Source organism: Microtus pennsylvanicus, chromosome 20, assembly GCF_037038515.1.
Source record: "Microtus pennsylvanicus isolate mMicPen1 chromosome 20, mMicPen1.hap1, whole genome shotgun sequence".
Classification (NCBI taxonomy): Eukaryota; Metazoa; Chordata; class Mammalia; order Rodentia; family Cricetidae; genus Microtus; species Microtus pennsylvanicus.
The window spans coordinates 37,429,204-37,446,838 of NC_134598.1; the positions used below are offsets into that span (position 1 = coordinate 37,429,204).

At 48.3% G+C, this 17,635-nt stretch overlaps 1 long non-coding RNA gene across 1 annotated transcript; it reads right to left on the reverse strand.

The window, feature by feature from the left end:
• Window positions 1-806: 806 nt before the first annotated feature.
• On the reverse strand, window positions 807-11,476 carry LOC142838737 (uncharacterized). The gene is made up of 3 exons (XR_012908625.1): window positions 11,354-11,476; window positions 5,066-5,206; window positions 807-2,458 (listed from the first exon to the last, which is right to left on the reverse strand). It is a non-coding gene; the product is annotated as an uncharacterized LOC142838737 (long non-coding RNA).
• Between the last annotated feature and the right edge of the window lie 6,159 nt (window positions 11,477-17,635).

The window sequence follows — 17,635 nt, forward strand, 5'->3', positions numbered from 1 at the left end:
GATGCTCTTAACCACTGAGCCATCTCTCCAGCCCAAATGTGTAGCCCAGGCTGGCCTCGAACTCGTGATCCTCCTGCCTCTGCCTCCTTCAGCAAATCCTACCGGCGTGCGCCACCACAACCGGCTCTACAGCTTTCTGATGACAGCGAGCAAGGTGGCATTGTTAGAGAACTGTGGTGGACAGCTAGAATCCCAGCAACTGAGCCTACAGTTACAATAGCACACACATGTAGAGACATGTAAAGACATGTTGAAGAAGGCGTAGCGTGTACATAGCTGATCCAAGGCCTTCTGACCTTTGGACAAGAGCCAGATTCTTCATGCTCATCAGGAATCTCACAGGAATGAGAGAAAGACCTCACCTCAGCCTGCCAGTGGAAATCCACTTCCACGCTACCCCTTCTTGACACACAGGAGCCGGTGAGCCGAAGGCGGGGAAGGAAGCTCTGAGAATCATGGGCTGAGCATGGCCCTTCCCATCCTCACATCTAGTTCCCGCTCTTCTCCTTTGGCATATTTCTGCCTTTGCGTTTCCCCGAAGTTGCCCTGATTTGCCATTCTCTCTGGAGTCCAGCTTGTTGTGTTTCGTGTCTCTACTCCCAAGCTGGATCCAGTGTCCCTCCAACCACACCTCCAGCTCCCAAGTCAGTCCTGGCACGCATCCCAGTCTGACATAACTCCTGTTTACTCAATGCTAGCTGCTCCGGAACAGGGTAGACTGCGGCCTCTTTGTTCTTTTATCTCCAGAGCGAGACGGCTGTCTTAGGTAGGATCTATTGCTGCAAGGAAACACCGTGACCAAAAAGCAAGTTGCAGACGAAAGGGTTTATTTGGCTTACATTTCCATATTGCTGTTCATCACCAAGAAAGTCAGGACAGGAACTCAAAAAGGGCAGGAATCTAGAGACAGGAGCTGATGCAGAGGACATAGAGGGGTGTTATCTACTGTCCTGCTTCACATTGCCTGTTCAGCCTGCTTTCTTATAGAACCCAGAACCACAAGCCCAGAGATGGTACCACCCACACTAGGCTGGGTCCTCCCCGATCAGTGACTGAGACAATGACAGGTTTGCCTACAGCTGAGTCTTACGGAGGCATTTCTTAATGATCCTGTCCTCTCAGATGATTTTAGCTTGTGACAAGTTGACACAAAACTATCCAGAATAACAGCTTACCTGAATAATAAGGGACACTCAACAATGTATGTATGTGGGGGGGGATGGGGGAGGTGAGTGGGTAGATAGATGGATATGTGGATGGATGGATGGATGCATGCATGCATGCATGCATTCATGGATGGATGGATGGACGGATGGATGGATAGACAGACTGACGGATATGTAGATGAATGGGTAGATGGGTGGATTAATGGATAGGTGGGTGGATAGGCGGGTGGATGGATCAGTGGGTGGATCAATGTCATATATATTTGTCCAAGCTTCTCTAAACCATACACCACAGACTGGCTTGAATGATGTGGAGATAAAAAATGAAAGCTGAAGATGTCAGAAGATCTGGTTTCTTCTGAGGCCTCTCTTCTTGGCTGGGAGATGGTTATATTGTTGCTGTGTCCTCTTTCAGATCTTGCTTTGTGCACATTTGTCTCTGCCCGCTTTTGGTAAGGTCACCAGTCAGGTTAAATCAGGACTCACTCTAACAACCCCATTTTAACTTAAACAGCCCTTTAAAGACGGTCTCCAATGCAGTTACATTATATAAGGTACTAGAGGGTTTCAACACATAAGTGTATAAAGACAGCTCAGCTCACAACTGATGGCTGGCTGGCTGGCTGGCTGGCTGGCTGGCTGGCTGGATGGATGAATTGGTCAGTACATGACCTAGAATGCCTACCTGGTTTTCAACATCCTCCACTATCAAGTATTCACCCTTAAATGAAGGGAATATCGGGGATAAAACTTTGCAAGTTTAGTGGGAGTACACATCATATGTAAATGCAATGATTTTTACGAGGTTCAGACAATACATTATAAATATGGATTGTTAATTTAACAAAAACTGAACAGAAGGCATAAGCAGACATGATAGATTCCTAAGAAATTAAGACAGAGGAGTAACTCTAAAATTCCTACTTCCTACACAGGGTTTTTACCCTGCCCTGCCTTGCTCAAGTGTCTCCCACATCTACTTATTAGACTCAAACCACAACAGTGGGGCGGGAGCAGGGGCCAGGGTGTGGGACCCCTTCCTCCACAGTCGTCCCAGGTTCTTTGTTCAGGCCATTCTTCCAAGACCTCCCACCTGGAAATCCTACTGCCTCCTTCTCCGGGAAAACTTGGTCCCAGAAAGCCCTCCTCTTCCCCCGGGCCAGCTCCTCCACCTCGTGGGTCTGAGCAGAAGTGGTAAGCATGGCTGGGTTTGTCTGATGCTGTCTGGAAGACACGGGGCATGTGGTTCTGGAGTTGCAGTTTTCATCATCTGTAAAGCTGCCTCACAGGACCTGTGAAAAGCAGTAAATATTAGAAAGCCCATTGTAAGGTTTACATATATATGTATATGCAATATACATATGTGTGTGTTATATATAAATATTTCATTGAGGTGTGCCAACTGATTAAGTCCAGGCCTCCCTTACTCAGAAACTACCTGGGTAGTTTCAGCTATTTCTTTTTAAAGTCAATAGAGCCTCTCTATGCTGGAATTCATAGTCCCTAAGGCCTGGGGTACCAGGGAGGTCGTAGGGAAGTATCTGTGAAGCATCCAGTGTGTTTTGTTTCAGGAGAATGTCTGCTGCGGTGTAGCTGGCCTATTATCTTATCTCTCCTCCAGCAAGGCCCTCCTGCGCACATTGTTTGCTGAGCTATCTCACTGCTTATCACTGGGTACTTACTGGACGTACTGAGGAAGCCTTTCTTCTATTCAATTCCTGTGCTGCCAGAACAAAGCTGAGTACCTGACCCAGGTGAGGGGATTACAGGAATGTCCCTGTCCTGGGGTTCCCAGGCTAGCCACGGAGATCAGGCAAGTAAGGAAGGTGTCCTGGACAGCACTGCCTGCTAACAGGAGTAAGCATGGTGAAGAGAGGGTACCGAGGGAAAGGGAGTCATGACATTAGATTATGTGATCAAAGAGACAACAATGAGAAAGGGACCTCTGATTAAAAAACCCAAGAAGCGTGAGGTCCAGCCCCTGCCCCCCCAAAAAATAACCTGCGGGGAGGGGAACTTCTGGGTAGATAAGAGCAAATGCATCTAGTGTGTGGCGCAGCCAGGAAACCGAAAAGAGACCAGTCTAGCCAGTTTGTGTGAGCAATCGGTTCCATAAATATTTACTGTTTAGCAAGCAAAAGGGAATGAAGCCTGGGCACACAGCTCTTAGCACATGTTGCTAATGCTGTCTTTATGAATTACTGCCACCATATCTCTCCCGGCAACACAGCCCAGCACCCACAGCAATCCTCGGTACCCAATAAGAGCTCAGAAACCTGGGGAACCAAATCTCACCGTCTGAGGCCATCATCCCTAACCATCCATACCAGCCGCCTTGAAGTTCAGCTGCCTTGGAGTCTTCTCGTGTCCTCGGATCATACTCCCATAACTGTGTGCAAAGGCGGCGGGAGATCCCCTTGGCTGTGTGCCTACTCTTTCAAAGAGACAGAGGGAGTGTAGCAGTTTGGATGGAGACTTCTAATCACTTTAGCGCGCTTTGGCTAGCTGGTGCCTGAACCTTGGACTTGGCTTCCATACCAGCTCTGATGGGGTGGCAACCAGGAGTAGGAGTCTGTTGTTTGAAACTCGGATGTACCTTCCAGGTTTCCGCCTTGCAGGCAGATTGACAGAGCAAGGGAATGGACTCACCGCACACTTCCAGCTCTAATGAGCTTTGTAGTAACTTGGGGAGCTGTCCAGTTCATAGAAGAGATCGAGAGCCACTTAAAGCATCTTCCAGTCTCTTAGAGGACTTGCTCTTTCCTCACAGTGAAGAGCCCATGTTACTGTTTAACTTAAGCCTCTCTTGTTTCAACAAGCCCAGCTAAATCCCCTTATGCTTGCTTCAAGAGCATAAAATGCCATTCATCTCTTGACCTATTTCTCCAGTGTGCAGGGAAGGAAAATCAGACAAGAGGTTCACTGATGGGGGCTCCCATTCATCCCCTGCAGCTCAAGCCCGTCCACCAGCACCCAGAGATTTCTAAGTCCCCATCCAAAGCCTGTTTTCCGGTGTGATCAGTGTGCCAGGCAGGAGGAGGGCTCTTCTCCCTACTGTCCCAAAATTATCTGCCTGGTTTCCTAAGGGACCTCCCTGCAGCAGGAGGTCTCCCCGCCCCCTTCCTCCTGGCATCTCCTCGGCATCTATCTCTACCCAGCCAAAAATCTGCTCTCTGAGGAAGAAAACACTAGGCTCAGAGTAAGAAAGACTCTCATGTAGAGGACAAGCAAGCTGGTTCCAATCATGAGTCAAGGACCACACGTGTCTACTTTCTGGGTCCCTACTCCTTTCTGTCAGCCACACCGCCTTTTGGATGAGTTGACCTCCAAGGAATCTGGATCCGCTGATAATCTCAACATCAATATTTGGTGTTGATTTAGAAGACTAGGCAGCATGAAAAGTCATTTTTAAATGATTACTGTGTTCTCAAGTACCCCAAACAGAAGAGCTGTCGATAAGTATCTGTCAAATTGCAGAATGGATATCAGTGCCCTAAAGTGGAGGCTGGTGGATCCTGGGAGCGGGAAAAAGGTATTGTCGTCCTCCAGAGATGAGCCTCGACTCTGCAAACAGACTTCAGTGAGAAGTCTCACTGAATAAGAATGACTTGGTCTGTGTTGCCTTCCTAACAGCTGGCCATGGCTGAGATTACAGACTAAACTGAGGTGCCCTGTCACGGAGCCAGGTTCCACCTCAGCCAAGCCATGGAGCTATGAAATCGAAGAATTATGGTGCTGTAAGCTGTGAGGCTGAGGCTTGCGCGGAGTTCTGGTTTCTCTTTGGTACTCTGAGGCCGGAGTGCCTCTACGAGGCTATCAAAGCCTCTAGGACTACAGGGCTCCATAGACCTCTTTCTCTCACTAACGAATGGGTGTTAGCGTGTCTTCCCTGCAAATACCTCGTCTCTCTTCATCCTGAAGTTAGTTACCAGGCCAGTCCAGCAAGGACCAAAGGTTCCGCGGAGGGGAAAGTATGCACACAGCTGTCAGGAGCTGAGCCAGGTGTTTCATCTCCGAGTTCCCTTTGACTCACCACAGGCCTGGAAGGTAAACACAATTGTTGTGGTTACAGAGAGACTCAGAAAGGACCAGCAACCCACCCAGCTAATATCCTGCATATGGGACAAACGGGATTGAAACCCACCCTTACCCAAGTTCACACCTGGGCTTGGAGGTGTGATCATTGTTCCGAGCGGCAAGGGCTCCGTGTCCTATCTCACGGTCCTTAAGGCTCCCTTCCCGTGTAAGGTAGGCTGTTGGCCTCCTAAATCTGTCAGTAGGTTCAGCGTGGCCTCAACACCGCTTGTAACCCGCAGCCTACACGTTTGTCCCTCTTTGTCTCCTGTGATTCTCTGCACTGGCAATGTCTGGGGGACTTTTGATAAACAAATTAGCAAGCACTATGTCAGACCACAATGCCAGACCCATTCATGGTAAGACCCCAGGTATAAGTGTTTCTTTTTTTTTTAAAGATTTTATTTATTTATTATGTATACAACATTCTGCCTCCATGTATGCCTGCATGCCATAAGAGGGTGCCAGATCTCATTACAGGTGGTTGTGAGCCACCATGTGGTTGCTGGGAATTGAACTCAGGACCTCTGGGAGAGCAGTCAGAGCTCTTAACCACTGAGCTATCTCTCCAGCCCTATAAGTGTTTCTTAAAAGCTCCTTAGGTGACAAAGATGTCAATTCTTGGTTAAGAATTACCAAAACACCAGCTCCCAGGAGGCTTAAGCAGGAGAAAGACAAATGCAAAGTTTACATGGGGGAACAGAGCCAATCCAAAGTCAGCCTAGCCAACAGGAAGTTCCTGTTCCAAAATTTAAAAAGGGTTAGGGATATGGCACAATGGTAGAGTATTTGCCTAGCAAACATGAGGCCCTAACTTCAATCTTAGTACTATAAAAAAAATCATAAATATCTACCCTTGGAAGTAGAGGCGAGGTTCTGTTGTTAAAAGCACTGGCTGCTTTTCCAGGGAACCTGGTTGGATTTTCAGCACCGACATGGCAGCTCAGAACCATCTATAACTCCAATTTCAGGGATATGATGGCCTTTTCTGGCCTCTGAAGGTATCATACACGCACGTGGTGTGCAGACATATGTGCAATCAGAACGCCTGGTGCACATAAACTAAAATGACAAAATATTTTTAAGCTACCCTTTGTCCCAGATAAAACCATTCCTCACCATCTCCTACACTGCATTTCCTAAGGCCCCCAGCTACCCTTTGTCCCAGATAAAACCATTCCTCACCATCCCCTACACTGCATTTCCTAAGGCCCACAGCTACCCTTTGTCCCAGATAAAACCATTCCTCACCATCCCCTACACTGCATTTCCTAAGGCCCCCAGCTACCCTTTGTTCCAGATAAAACCATTCCTCACCATCCCCTACACTGCATTTCCTAAGGCCCCCAGCTACCCTTTGTCCCAGATAAAACCATTCCCCACCATCTCCTACACTGCATTTCCTAAGGCCCACAGCTCTCCCCCAGCACCTCACTGGCCGTTGACTAGAATTCTACCTATTGGCATCTATATGGAGAGGTGGGGAAGGGAAGACTTTGTTGAATGCTTGGTAAAGCTGCCAGCTTCGATGTTTGGCTCACCCCAAACACACTAAATAAAAATGAATTGGATAATGAAACATATACAAGTTTTACACCTAGGAAAATGAGAAATAAATAAAATGAGTCATTTCTTAAAATTTCATGAGAAGCTGGGATATCTAAGCATAGATGAAAATGATTCGGTTAAAAGGGCAAAGTAGAGCATATTCAACTACATAAAATATAAAATTAGACTTTTGAATAAGGGGAGAAATCATCTTGGAAATTTATGCTCTAAATATGACAGCACAGAGGAAACGTATTTGTTAACATGACATGCCATTAATGGGTTATTTCTGGCAGTTAAGGAGATGGCTCCAGTGGTTAAAAGTACTTCCTGTTCTAGCAGGGAATGGAGTTTGGTTCCCAGCACCCACACTGGGTAGCTCACAAAACCCTGTAACTCTAGCTCCAGGGGATCTGACATCCTCTTGTGGCTTCCCTGGGTGCCTGCACTATGTGCATATACCCGCCCAGAGATTCACACCCGTGCACATACCCGCCCAGAGATTCACACCTGTGCACATACCCGCCCAGAGATGCACACCTGTGCACATACCCGCCCAGAGATTCACACCTGTGCACATACCCGCCCAGAGATGCACACCTGTGCACATACCCGCCCAGAGATTCACACCTGTGCACATACCCGCCCAGAGATTCACACCCGTGCACATACCCGCCCAGAGATTCACACCCGTGTACATACCCGCCCAGAGATTCACACCCGTGCACATACCCACTTAGAGATGCACACCCGTGCACATACCCACCCAGAGATTCACACCCATGCACATACCCGCCCAGAGATTCACACCCGTGTACATACCCGCCCAGAGATTCACACCCGTGTACATACCCGCCCAGAGATTCACACCCGTGCACATACCCACTTAGAGATTCACACCCGTGCACATACCCGCCCAGAGATGCACACCTGTGCACATACCCACTTAGAGATGCATACCCGTGCACATACCCGCCCAGAGATTCACACCCGTGCACATACCCACTTAGAGATTCACACCTGTGCACATACCCGCCCAGAGATGCACACCTGTGCACATACCCACTTAGAGATGCACACCCGTGCACATACCCGCCCAGAGATTCACACCCGTGCACATACCCACTTAGAGATGCACACCCGTGCACATACCCGCCCAGAGATTCACACCCGTGCACATACCCGCCCAGAGATTCACACCTGTGCACATACCCGCCCAGAGATTCACACCTGTGCACATACCCGCCCAGAGATTCACACCCGTGCACATACCCGCAAAGAGATTCACACCCGTGCACATACCCGCCCAGAGATTCACACCCGTGCACATACCCACTTAGAGATTCACACCCGTGCACATACCCACTTAGAGATTCACACCCGTGCACATACCCACCCAGAGATACCCACCTGTGCACATACCCGCCCAGAGATTCACACCCGTGCACATACCCACTTAGAGATTCACACCTGTGCACATACCCGCCCAGAGATTCACACCCGTGCACATACCCGCCCAGAGATTCACACCCGTGCACATACCCGCCCAGAGATTCACACCCGTGCACATACCCACTTAGATATTCACACCTGTGCACATACCCACTTAGAGATTCACACCCGTGTACATACCCGCCCAGAGATTCACACCCGTGCACATACCCGCCCAGAGATTCACACCCGTGCACATACCCGCCCAGAGATTCACACCCGTGCACATACCCACTTAGAGATTCACACCTGTGCACATACCCACTTAGAGATTCACACCTGTGCACATACCCGCCCAGAGATTCACACCTGTGCACATACCCGCCCAGAGATTCACACCCGTGCACATACCCGCCCAGAGATTCACACCCGTGCACATACCCACTTAGAGATGCACACCTGTGCACATACCCGCCCAGAGATTCACACCTGTGCACATACCCACTTAGAGATTCACACCTGTGCACATACCCACTTAGAGATTCACACCTGTGCACATACCCACTTAGAGATTCACACCCGTGTACATACCCGCCCAGAGATTCACACCCGTGCACATACCCGCCCAGAGATTCACACCCGTGCACATACCCGCCCAGAGATTCACACCCGTGCACATACCCACTTAGAGATTCACACCTGTGCACATACCCACTTAGAGATTCACACCTGTGCACATACCCGCCCAGAGATTCACACCCGTGCACATACCCGCCCAGAGATTCACACCCGTGCACATACCCGCCCAGAGATTCACACCCGTGCACATACCCGCCCAGAGATTCACACCCGTGCACATACCCGCCCAGAGATGCACACCCGTGCACATACCCACCCAGAGATTCACACCTGTGCACATACCCGCCCAGAGATGCACACCTGTGCACATACCCGCCCAGAGATGCACACCTGTGCACATACCCGCCCAGAGATTCACACCCGTGCACATACCCACTTAGAGATTCACACCTGTGCACATACCCGCCCAGAGATTCACACCCGTGCACATACCCGCCCAGAGATTCACACCCGTGCACATACCCGCCCAGAGATTCACACCTGTGCACATACCCACCCAGAGATGCTCACCTGTGCACATACCCGCCCAGAGATTCACACCTGTGTACATACCCGCCCAGAGATTCACACCCATGCACATACCCGCTCAGAGATTCACACCCGTGCACATACCCACCCAGAGATTCCCTTTTTTTCATTTGAAACAAGAACTCTGTATCTAATGTTCTTTGCTTAGCTTTTTTCTTGACCATTATTCTAACAACTTGTAACCAAAACTCCAAACAAAGACAAACATCCATAATCCATATTTGGGAATGTGGATGTAATTTTCTAGGCTACTTCCTGCTGATCGAGGGTGCTAATAATTTTTTTTTCCTTTGAAACAGGATTTCTCTGGTTTTGGAGTCTGTCCTGGAACTAGCTCTTCCAGACCAGGCTGGCCTTGAACTCACAGAGATCCATCTGCCTCTACCTCCTAAATGCTGGGATTAAAGGCATGTGCCACCACTACCTGACTGGGGTGGGGGAGGTGCTGATAATCTTATGGGGACCCAAAGAAAGTTGAGGATTATGGTCAAATCCTGTCTGGAGTATTCTGTGAGGCTGGATTGTCTCAGCCAGCAGTCTTGAGGCCATTCTGGACGCAGAACTCAGAGGAATTGCAACAGAGGGTTGCATGGATAGAACCATCTTTCAGCAACATTATTAGGAGGTGTTACAAACTCGTAGGTATGGTCTCGCTGGAGGAATGAGGTCACTGAGAGCGTGCCCTTGAATATATCTTGTTCTGGTCCTTGTCCTCCTTCTCTTATTGCTTCCTCGCTCCCATGAAGACAGCATCTTCTTTTTCCACATGTTCTAATTGTCAGTATGTTCTGCATCAACTCAGACCTAAAAGTGATGGAACTAACTGGCTTTGAACTAAGCCAAATGCATCTTCCCTTCTCCAAGTTAGTCCTCGGGTGCTGTGTCACAGTGTCCAAAGGCTGACACAGAAGTGCTGGCTTTGCCAGGCCAATACAACTTCCTCACCACCACCAAGCTTTCCATCTCAGCCCACGGCAAAGGAAGACTAGTCAACCTTCCCTAGGATTTTTCCAGTCAGGGATGATGGCTTCTTCATCTCTGCCGTGACTCAGTGAGGAGGAAAACTCCAAAACCCCAAAAGCCGCGCTGCAATCTTGCATTGATGTGCAGAGCATGACTCCATGGCAACAATGGCCTGGTTTGCAGAGAGAAGCCTACGGGGCTGTGCTTCTCTGGGTTCTCACCCTCGCTGAGGTCATTTCTGCACCACGTAACAAATGAAGAGGGCCTCTTCTTTCCACACCGTGACCAAGTGAGGGAATCAGCCTTTGGTTTGCCACCCTTGCTCTGCTATAGTGGGTTTTCTCTTCTCTGCAAGAGCCTGTGGCTAACCTCTGGTCAGGGATTGCGTAAACTGGCCAATGCCTTTGAAATAAGCCCTGGTGAAGTATGTAGCCTATGGGAATCTGAAAATGCTGTAAATCTATCTTCCTTCCTTCCCTCCTTTCTTTCCTTTTTTTTTGTTCCTTCATTCTTTCCTTCTTTCCTTCCTCCTGTTCTTCCTTCCATCCTTCTGTCCTCCCTTCTTTCCTTTCTGGATAACCAGTTGTTAAACATCTCTCAACTTTGCTGAAGAAACCTTGGGCTGGACTTTTGTTCCTTAACAATCCAGAGAATTGAGGATCAGACAGCCATCCGTGCTGAGCCCACCCACATCCCACCTGAGACTTTCATGTTGTGTTACATTACAAATGATGAGAACCTCCTCAGGGCAAGCAACTTTGATGTTAGAGGGTTTCCAGCTTCACCCTCAAAACCAAATTCCGCCTCAAAAATATACAGCCTGCTTGCAGTTAGGCACTGGGGGCAGCCTTCCCTGCTCAGCACCGTCTGGCGCCCTGTTAGCTCCACAGAATACACACTTGCCTCGGACTCCATCCTGGAGCTCAGGCATAGGCAAGAGGAAGCCTGCCCGCCCGCCCGCCCGCCTGCCTGCCACATGGGAGAAGAGAGAGAAAAAGAAATACCCAGGCTTCCTGCAGATGCCTGTGTTTCCAGCTAGCTCATCCTTCGGGCTGCCTTTGAGAGCTGGGAAGGAAGAAAGACTGTTTTTTCATGCCCTCTGACTCTGCCTGCTGGCAGAGAGGACCCAGGAATGCCCAGGCCTCGGCTTAACCCCTCCTTTTGGAAAAGAAGCAAGAATGGGGGGGGCGGGAGAGGGAGGAGCGGAATCTGAGCATGGAGGCTTCTCCAGCTGTCTTCTGAATTATTTTTGGTGACAGGCGGGGACCACTGGCACTCTTCATACGGACCACATCTATGGTTTCATTTCTGGAAGCTGTTTCTAAAGAAAAATAAATACTAAAGGGATTGTGTATAGACCTGCTAATTGTTTAACTGTCCAGAACAGGGACAGACAACTAGAGTCTAGACAAATGTCTAGCAGGCAGGAATGTCTGAGTGACTTCAACACAGCAACCCAATTTAATATACTGTGCAGTGGCCATAAGACAGAAACCCGCCTATGTTACCCAACCAAAAACTTCAACTCAAGGGCCTGTGAGGTGGCTCAGGAGATAATGGCGCTTGCCACCAAGCCTGGGTGTTATGGTTTAAGTAAAAACGCTGCAGGTCCCAGAGTGGTGGCAGTGGGCGGCCGGTCTCAAAACCGCGGAGGGCCACATGGTGGGTGAGAGACTGAGATGGATAGGCACCATTGCAGAGTGAGGTTGAATATTTATTTAGTGTGTTATAGAAGGGAAGGAGAGAGGGAGGGGAAAGGGAGATGAGGAAAGAAACAGAGAGAGAGAGAGAGAGAGAGAGAGAGAGAGAGAGAGAGAGAGAGAGAGAGGCCGCAGCAGCAGCTACCTCTTTGGGAAAGAGATGGAAAGGAAGAGACTTGGGCTGCAAGCAGAAGGAAGTAGGCTTGCTCAGTGGACAGGAGTTGGGGAGGAGGTGGAAGAGGCGGGCTTGTCTCTTAAAGGGACAGGACAGACCATTACCCTGGCAATCTGCATTCCATCCCCAGGGCTGGCATGGTGGGAAAAGAGAAGTGACAGCTTCTGACAGTTGTCCTCCGACCTCCACATGCACACCCGGGCATGTGTGTTCCCAAATCTCCCCCCCCCCCCACACACACACAGTAAACAAGTAAGTAGATAAAATGCAATGAAATGTTAGACTTGAATTTTATATTCAGAATGCCAGACAATACAGAAAGAGGGAAGCGAACCAAGCCTTGGCTGGAAACTGGAAAGATAATTTCAAAAGTCCACTGCGGTTTCGTTTGTGTGGTAAAGCTGTTGGGGTTTTACTTCTGCTTTTTCTCGGTATTTTCTAAGTTGTGGTCAATAAACTTAAAAAGAAAAGGGTCGCATTTGTTAAGCATTTCTCTTGTGCCCTTTAAGATGGTTTCTTCTGTTATCTCTGATTTAACCGTGATGATAAGGAAGCTCAGAAAACTTAAGTAACTTGCCCAAAGTCACAGGGCTGATACAGGAAGGGGAGCCAAGATTGGAACCTGTCTCTATGATTTTAGAGCCAAAGTCTCCTTCCATCGCAACTTTCCCAATAAGAAAAAAAATTAGATAAGTAATTTATATAAAATTGTATATATTGAAAGAAAATAGGCATTTGAGTAGCTGGCCTACCCTTCAAGGTTTAGCTCATTGTTGAGAACTTCCGCACTTGTTTCTGAATCCTTGTGCCCGTATCTGCTCCATTTGTATACTTTATACTGTCCCCCACTGACCCATCCTCACACAGGGTGTACTTTTATACTGTTCCCTGTTAACGACCCTTCCTCACACACAAGAGTCACACAGGTATACCTCAGAGCTATTGTGGACAATACAGAGCCTATCACACACACACACAGCATGCCTAAGTCAGTGGACCCTTTCTCTCCCTTCCTCACATTGATTTCTACACACACACACACACACACACACACACACACACACACACCCCATGCCCAAGTCAATGGACCCTCGCTCTCCCTCCCATTGACTTACACACACACACACACACACACACACTCACACACACACACACACACACACTATACCTAAGTCAGTGTTCTCTCGATTCTGCGGTTCCTCAGCTCACTCTGAAGACAGCCTTGGACCTTTCTAGGTGCCCAGCTGGACAAAAGGGCCTTTCACTGCAGCAGAACCCTCTCCTCTTGCAAGGTCCTTGCGGTTACGGAGAGCAAGCATTTTCTATCTGTTTGCATTCGTTCATTTTGAGTCACCGAAATGAAATACTTACAGCCACCAGTTTAGCAAAGGGAAGTTGTTTGCTTAGCCCATGGCTTTGGAGGGTCATGGTAGCAGATGCAGGGTGCCAAGCAGTAATGGTAGCAGATGCATAGGAGAAAGTGGCCACATCTCAAGCCAGGAAGTAGAGGGTGAGAAAGACTGGGGCGAAGTCCATCCCTAAGGTCCCAGTGACCTGAAGACCTGCTACTACGCAGGTATTTTGCACCCTCTCTCAGTATCTCAGTAGCGCCACCCTAGGAACAACATCCAAACTACAATATTGTATGTGTGTTACACGTAAATGTAACATTTCATTGTGTGTTCTATGATGTCAAACAGGAAGCAAGGGGGAAAAAAGCAATACTTTAATCTTTAAGTCCCTTAAAAACTCACCGTTCATGGAAGAAGCAACCCCCGTATTAGTCACAGGTGCTGTAATGTGGAGGACTGAGAATAGGAGCCTATTTCCATGCTGTCCAAAGGCCAGAGAGTTGGAACCCTTTAAGATTTTTGTTTCTACCTCAAAGCTCCCACCTAGAAGTCAGTCAGAGAGTTGGGCTCTTATTGTCAACAGGTGTGGCTGATTGCCAGACCCTGTGCTCCAGGAATAGGGAAATAGATGTGTTCCTACCTAAAGAGTCTAAAGATCCAACTAAATCCCAATTCTATTATGGAGATAACTTTGGATTCCACCCAGGGAGCGGTTTGCCTGCTGAAGGTTTTGGTCTCGGGTGTGAGCGTGATTTGCTTTATTCTAGCAACAGAATGCTTAACCAAGGACCTAGCCCCTGACCTTCAACTGGTCTGTTCACTTCCTAGTGTCTTGTTAATGCAGTCTTTTCTCTTACTCCTACCTTTTGGGGTCAGGGGTATTTAAAGCTTTTGGAAATTAAACACAGGGGAATGTCAGTACTCACTAGAACCCCCTCCCGATACACTCCTATGCTTCTCCATTTTATTATTTTCTTCCTCATCTTCATATTCTTTACTAATATTTTCTAGATCCCCATGCCTTGACCCTGGCAAAAGTTATCTTTGTCAAGGCTGGTCCCGGACACTAAAATAGAAGTAGGGACAAAAGACCATGGGATTCAAGGCAATGGAGCAACCAAAAGATTTGGGCTTTTTCCAGTTTCATTTCTGTGGCTGTGATAAAAATATCCCCCGACCAAAATGCAACTTAGAGGAGAAAGGGTTTACGTAACCCACAATTCCAGGTTGGAATCTATCAGAGCAGAGAACTCAAGGACATGGAAACTTCTTCAAACAGCTGGTCACAGCACATCCACAGCCAAGAGCAGAGAGAGGTGAATGCCGGCACACACACACACACACACACACACACACACACACACACGCTTGCTTGCTCAGTTCCATTTCTCCACTCTTACACAGTTCACTGGGCAGAGCCTAGGGAATGGTGCTGCCCACAGCGGGCTGGATCTTCCCACAATCAATTGGCTTAACTAAGACAAAGCCCCACAGACATGCCTGTAGGCCAACACAATGTTGACCGAAGTATGGAAGTCTCTCCCCAGGTGGTTCTAGGTTTGTCAAGTACACATAAGAGGCCCCTTAGAAATTCAAGAGTTATTACTGGGCAGTGGTGGCACATGCCTTTAAACCCAGTACATGGGATGCAGAGGCAAGTGGATGGATCTCTTCTGTGAGTTTGAGGCCAGCCTGATCTACAGAGCGAGTTCCAGGACAGTCTCCAAAGCTACACAGAGAAGCCCTGTCTCAAAAAACAAAAACAGAAAAGAAATTCAAGAGTTATTTTCTCAAGTTATATGATCATCTAGCATGCCTCCTTTTTGTGTTCCAAAGCTTCTCTTTGGAGGCAGCTACCAGGATTCTTCTCATTGCTTTGCATAATACACAACATTTGCTGACATTAATCTCATAACCTTAACTATGTACCAACCTTGAGGGCTCCTTTCATCGCAAGCCTCAGTAGGTTGAGCAACAGAGGACATGGAGGGCTTTGCAGAGAAAGTCAGTGTGTGCTGAGATACTTGGGGAAAGTCTGTTTTCAACTGGTTTCCCCTTCCTGTTTTTTCTCCTTTCGACGTCAAATGTGAAGCAGAGACCTTCTCCTTCTTCCAGATTCTTTAAAAGGAAGAGGGGTGGGGCTTCTGACCTTGACTCTCACAAAGAACCTTGCCTGCCTCGAGTTCGGTTTCAACAAATTTCTTTACAGAAGAGCCTGGCGGCTGTGCTTGGCTTCATTTAAGCTTCAGTTTTGCTCACACAGCCCTTGACCGGAAAGGCAAACTGCTTGCTTCACCGTGGAAGTTCTAATGTCCATGGAGCACTACTACTAGCTACTGTAGTGACTGGTTAAATAGATCAGTCGAATCGTCAAAACAAGCGAGTAAGATAGTGTGTCAGATTTCCAAAGGGGAGGCATTATGGTAAAAATAAAAGTGCTATTCTCTGAGTGGCTGCAGGGGCAGCCGGCCACAAGGAGCTGCAGTGGTAAAATGCTACAGTACCCCTAGTGGCCCATGGGCCATGAGGGCCCAGCAGGTCCCAGGCAGAGAGCCATGTGGCCTGTGAGACAGAGACCTACAGGCATGCCATGAAGAGAGAGAGAGAGAGAGAGAGAGAGAGAGAGAGAGAGAGAGAGAGAGAGAGGATATTTATTTAGTGAGTTATGGAGGGCAAAGGAGGGAAGGGGAGAAGGGAGAAGAGCAGAGAGAGGGCCAAAAGACAGAGGGGGGAGGGAGAGAAAAAAAGAGAAATAGAGAGGGAAGGGAAGAAGTAGGGGAAAGGGAGAGAGGCAGAAGCTGACTCTTCGGGAGATAGATGGAAAGGAAGGACTCGCAGGCTGGAAGTGGAAGGAAGATGTGCTTGCCTCGGCAGACGGGGAGAGAGTGGGCATTTTCATTATGCAAAAACATCTGTCACAGTCGTTCTGACATAAATGTGTTGCGCTTTATACAATTCATATGTCTAAAACATATGTTTTCACAAACCCAAAGAATTCTTGTGAGTTCAAAGGAGCCAAATTAAAGGATCCACCTTAAACAAGTCAGATATACCCCTCTCGTTTCCCTGGTCCTAAAATTTTTTATTTACTAAACTTTACTTTGTCCTCTGCTCTGCCAATACCTTAAACAGGAGTAAGAGACATCAGAAATCTCCATGCCACAAACACCAGACAGGAGCAAAGAGACCAGCTACCCCAGGATGTGACTAGCACCCAACTTTCTCAAGTTCCCCCAGCCCCCCAAGACGATGCCCACAAATAAGCAGGAAGCAGTTTTGAGAATCCGCCATCCCAATTCCTTTAACCCATTGTGCCTAACCTCCCTCCTTTCAATTATAAAAAGGAGATGGGAATGTAATGGTCTGTCCTGTCCCTTTAAGAGACAAGCCCTGCCCCCCAGTCCTCTGAGGTAAGCAGATCTTCCTTCTGCTTTTAGCTTGTGAGTCTTCCCTTTCCATCTCTCTCCCAAAGAGGTAGCTGCTATCATGGCTCCTCTCACTCATCCCTCTGCCTCTCTCTGCTCTTTCCCCTTCTCCCCTTACCCTCTTTCTCTTTCCTTTCCATAATCCACTAAATAAATACCCACTTTCTCTGCATTGCGTGTCTCTGTCTCTCATCTGCGATGGTTGGGGCTCCTCGTGGTACTGACTGTCCTACCAAGGTTTCTCACCTGCCACATGGCTCCCTGACTGTGGTCTCGTGGCCTACTTCCCGCTGCCACTACTCGGGGACCTGCAGGCTTCTTGGGGGAATGGTGCCATTTTATTTTTACCATAACAAGTAGGGGGGATGAAGAGTCTGGAGAGGGCCGGGAGATGGTGGTGCACACCTTTAATCCCAGCACTTGGGAGGCAGAGGCAGGTGGATCTCTGTGAGTTCAAGACAAGCCTGGTCTACAAGAGCTAGTTCCAGGACAGGCTCCAAAGTCGCAGAGAAACCCTGTCTCGAAAAACCAAAAAAAAAAAAAAAAAAAGAGTCTGGAGAGACAGCTTAATTAGTAAAATATTAGGACCTTAGATTAATCCCTGAAACCCACATTAAAAAAAGTCAGGTATAGA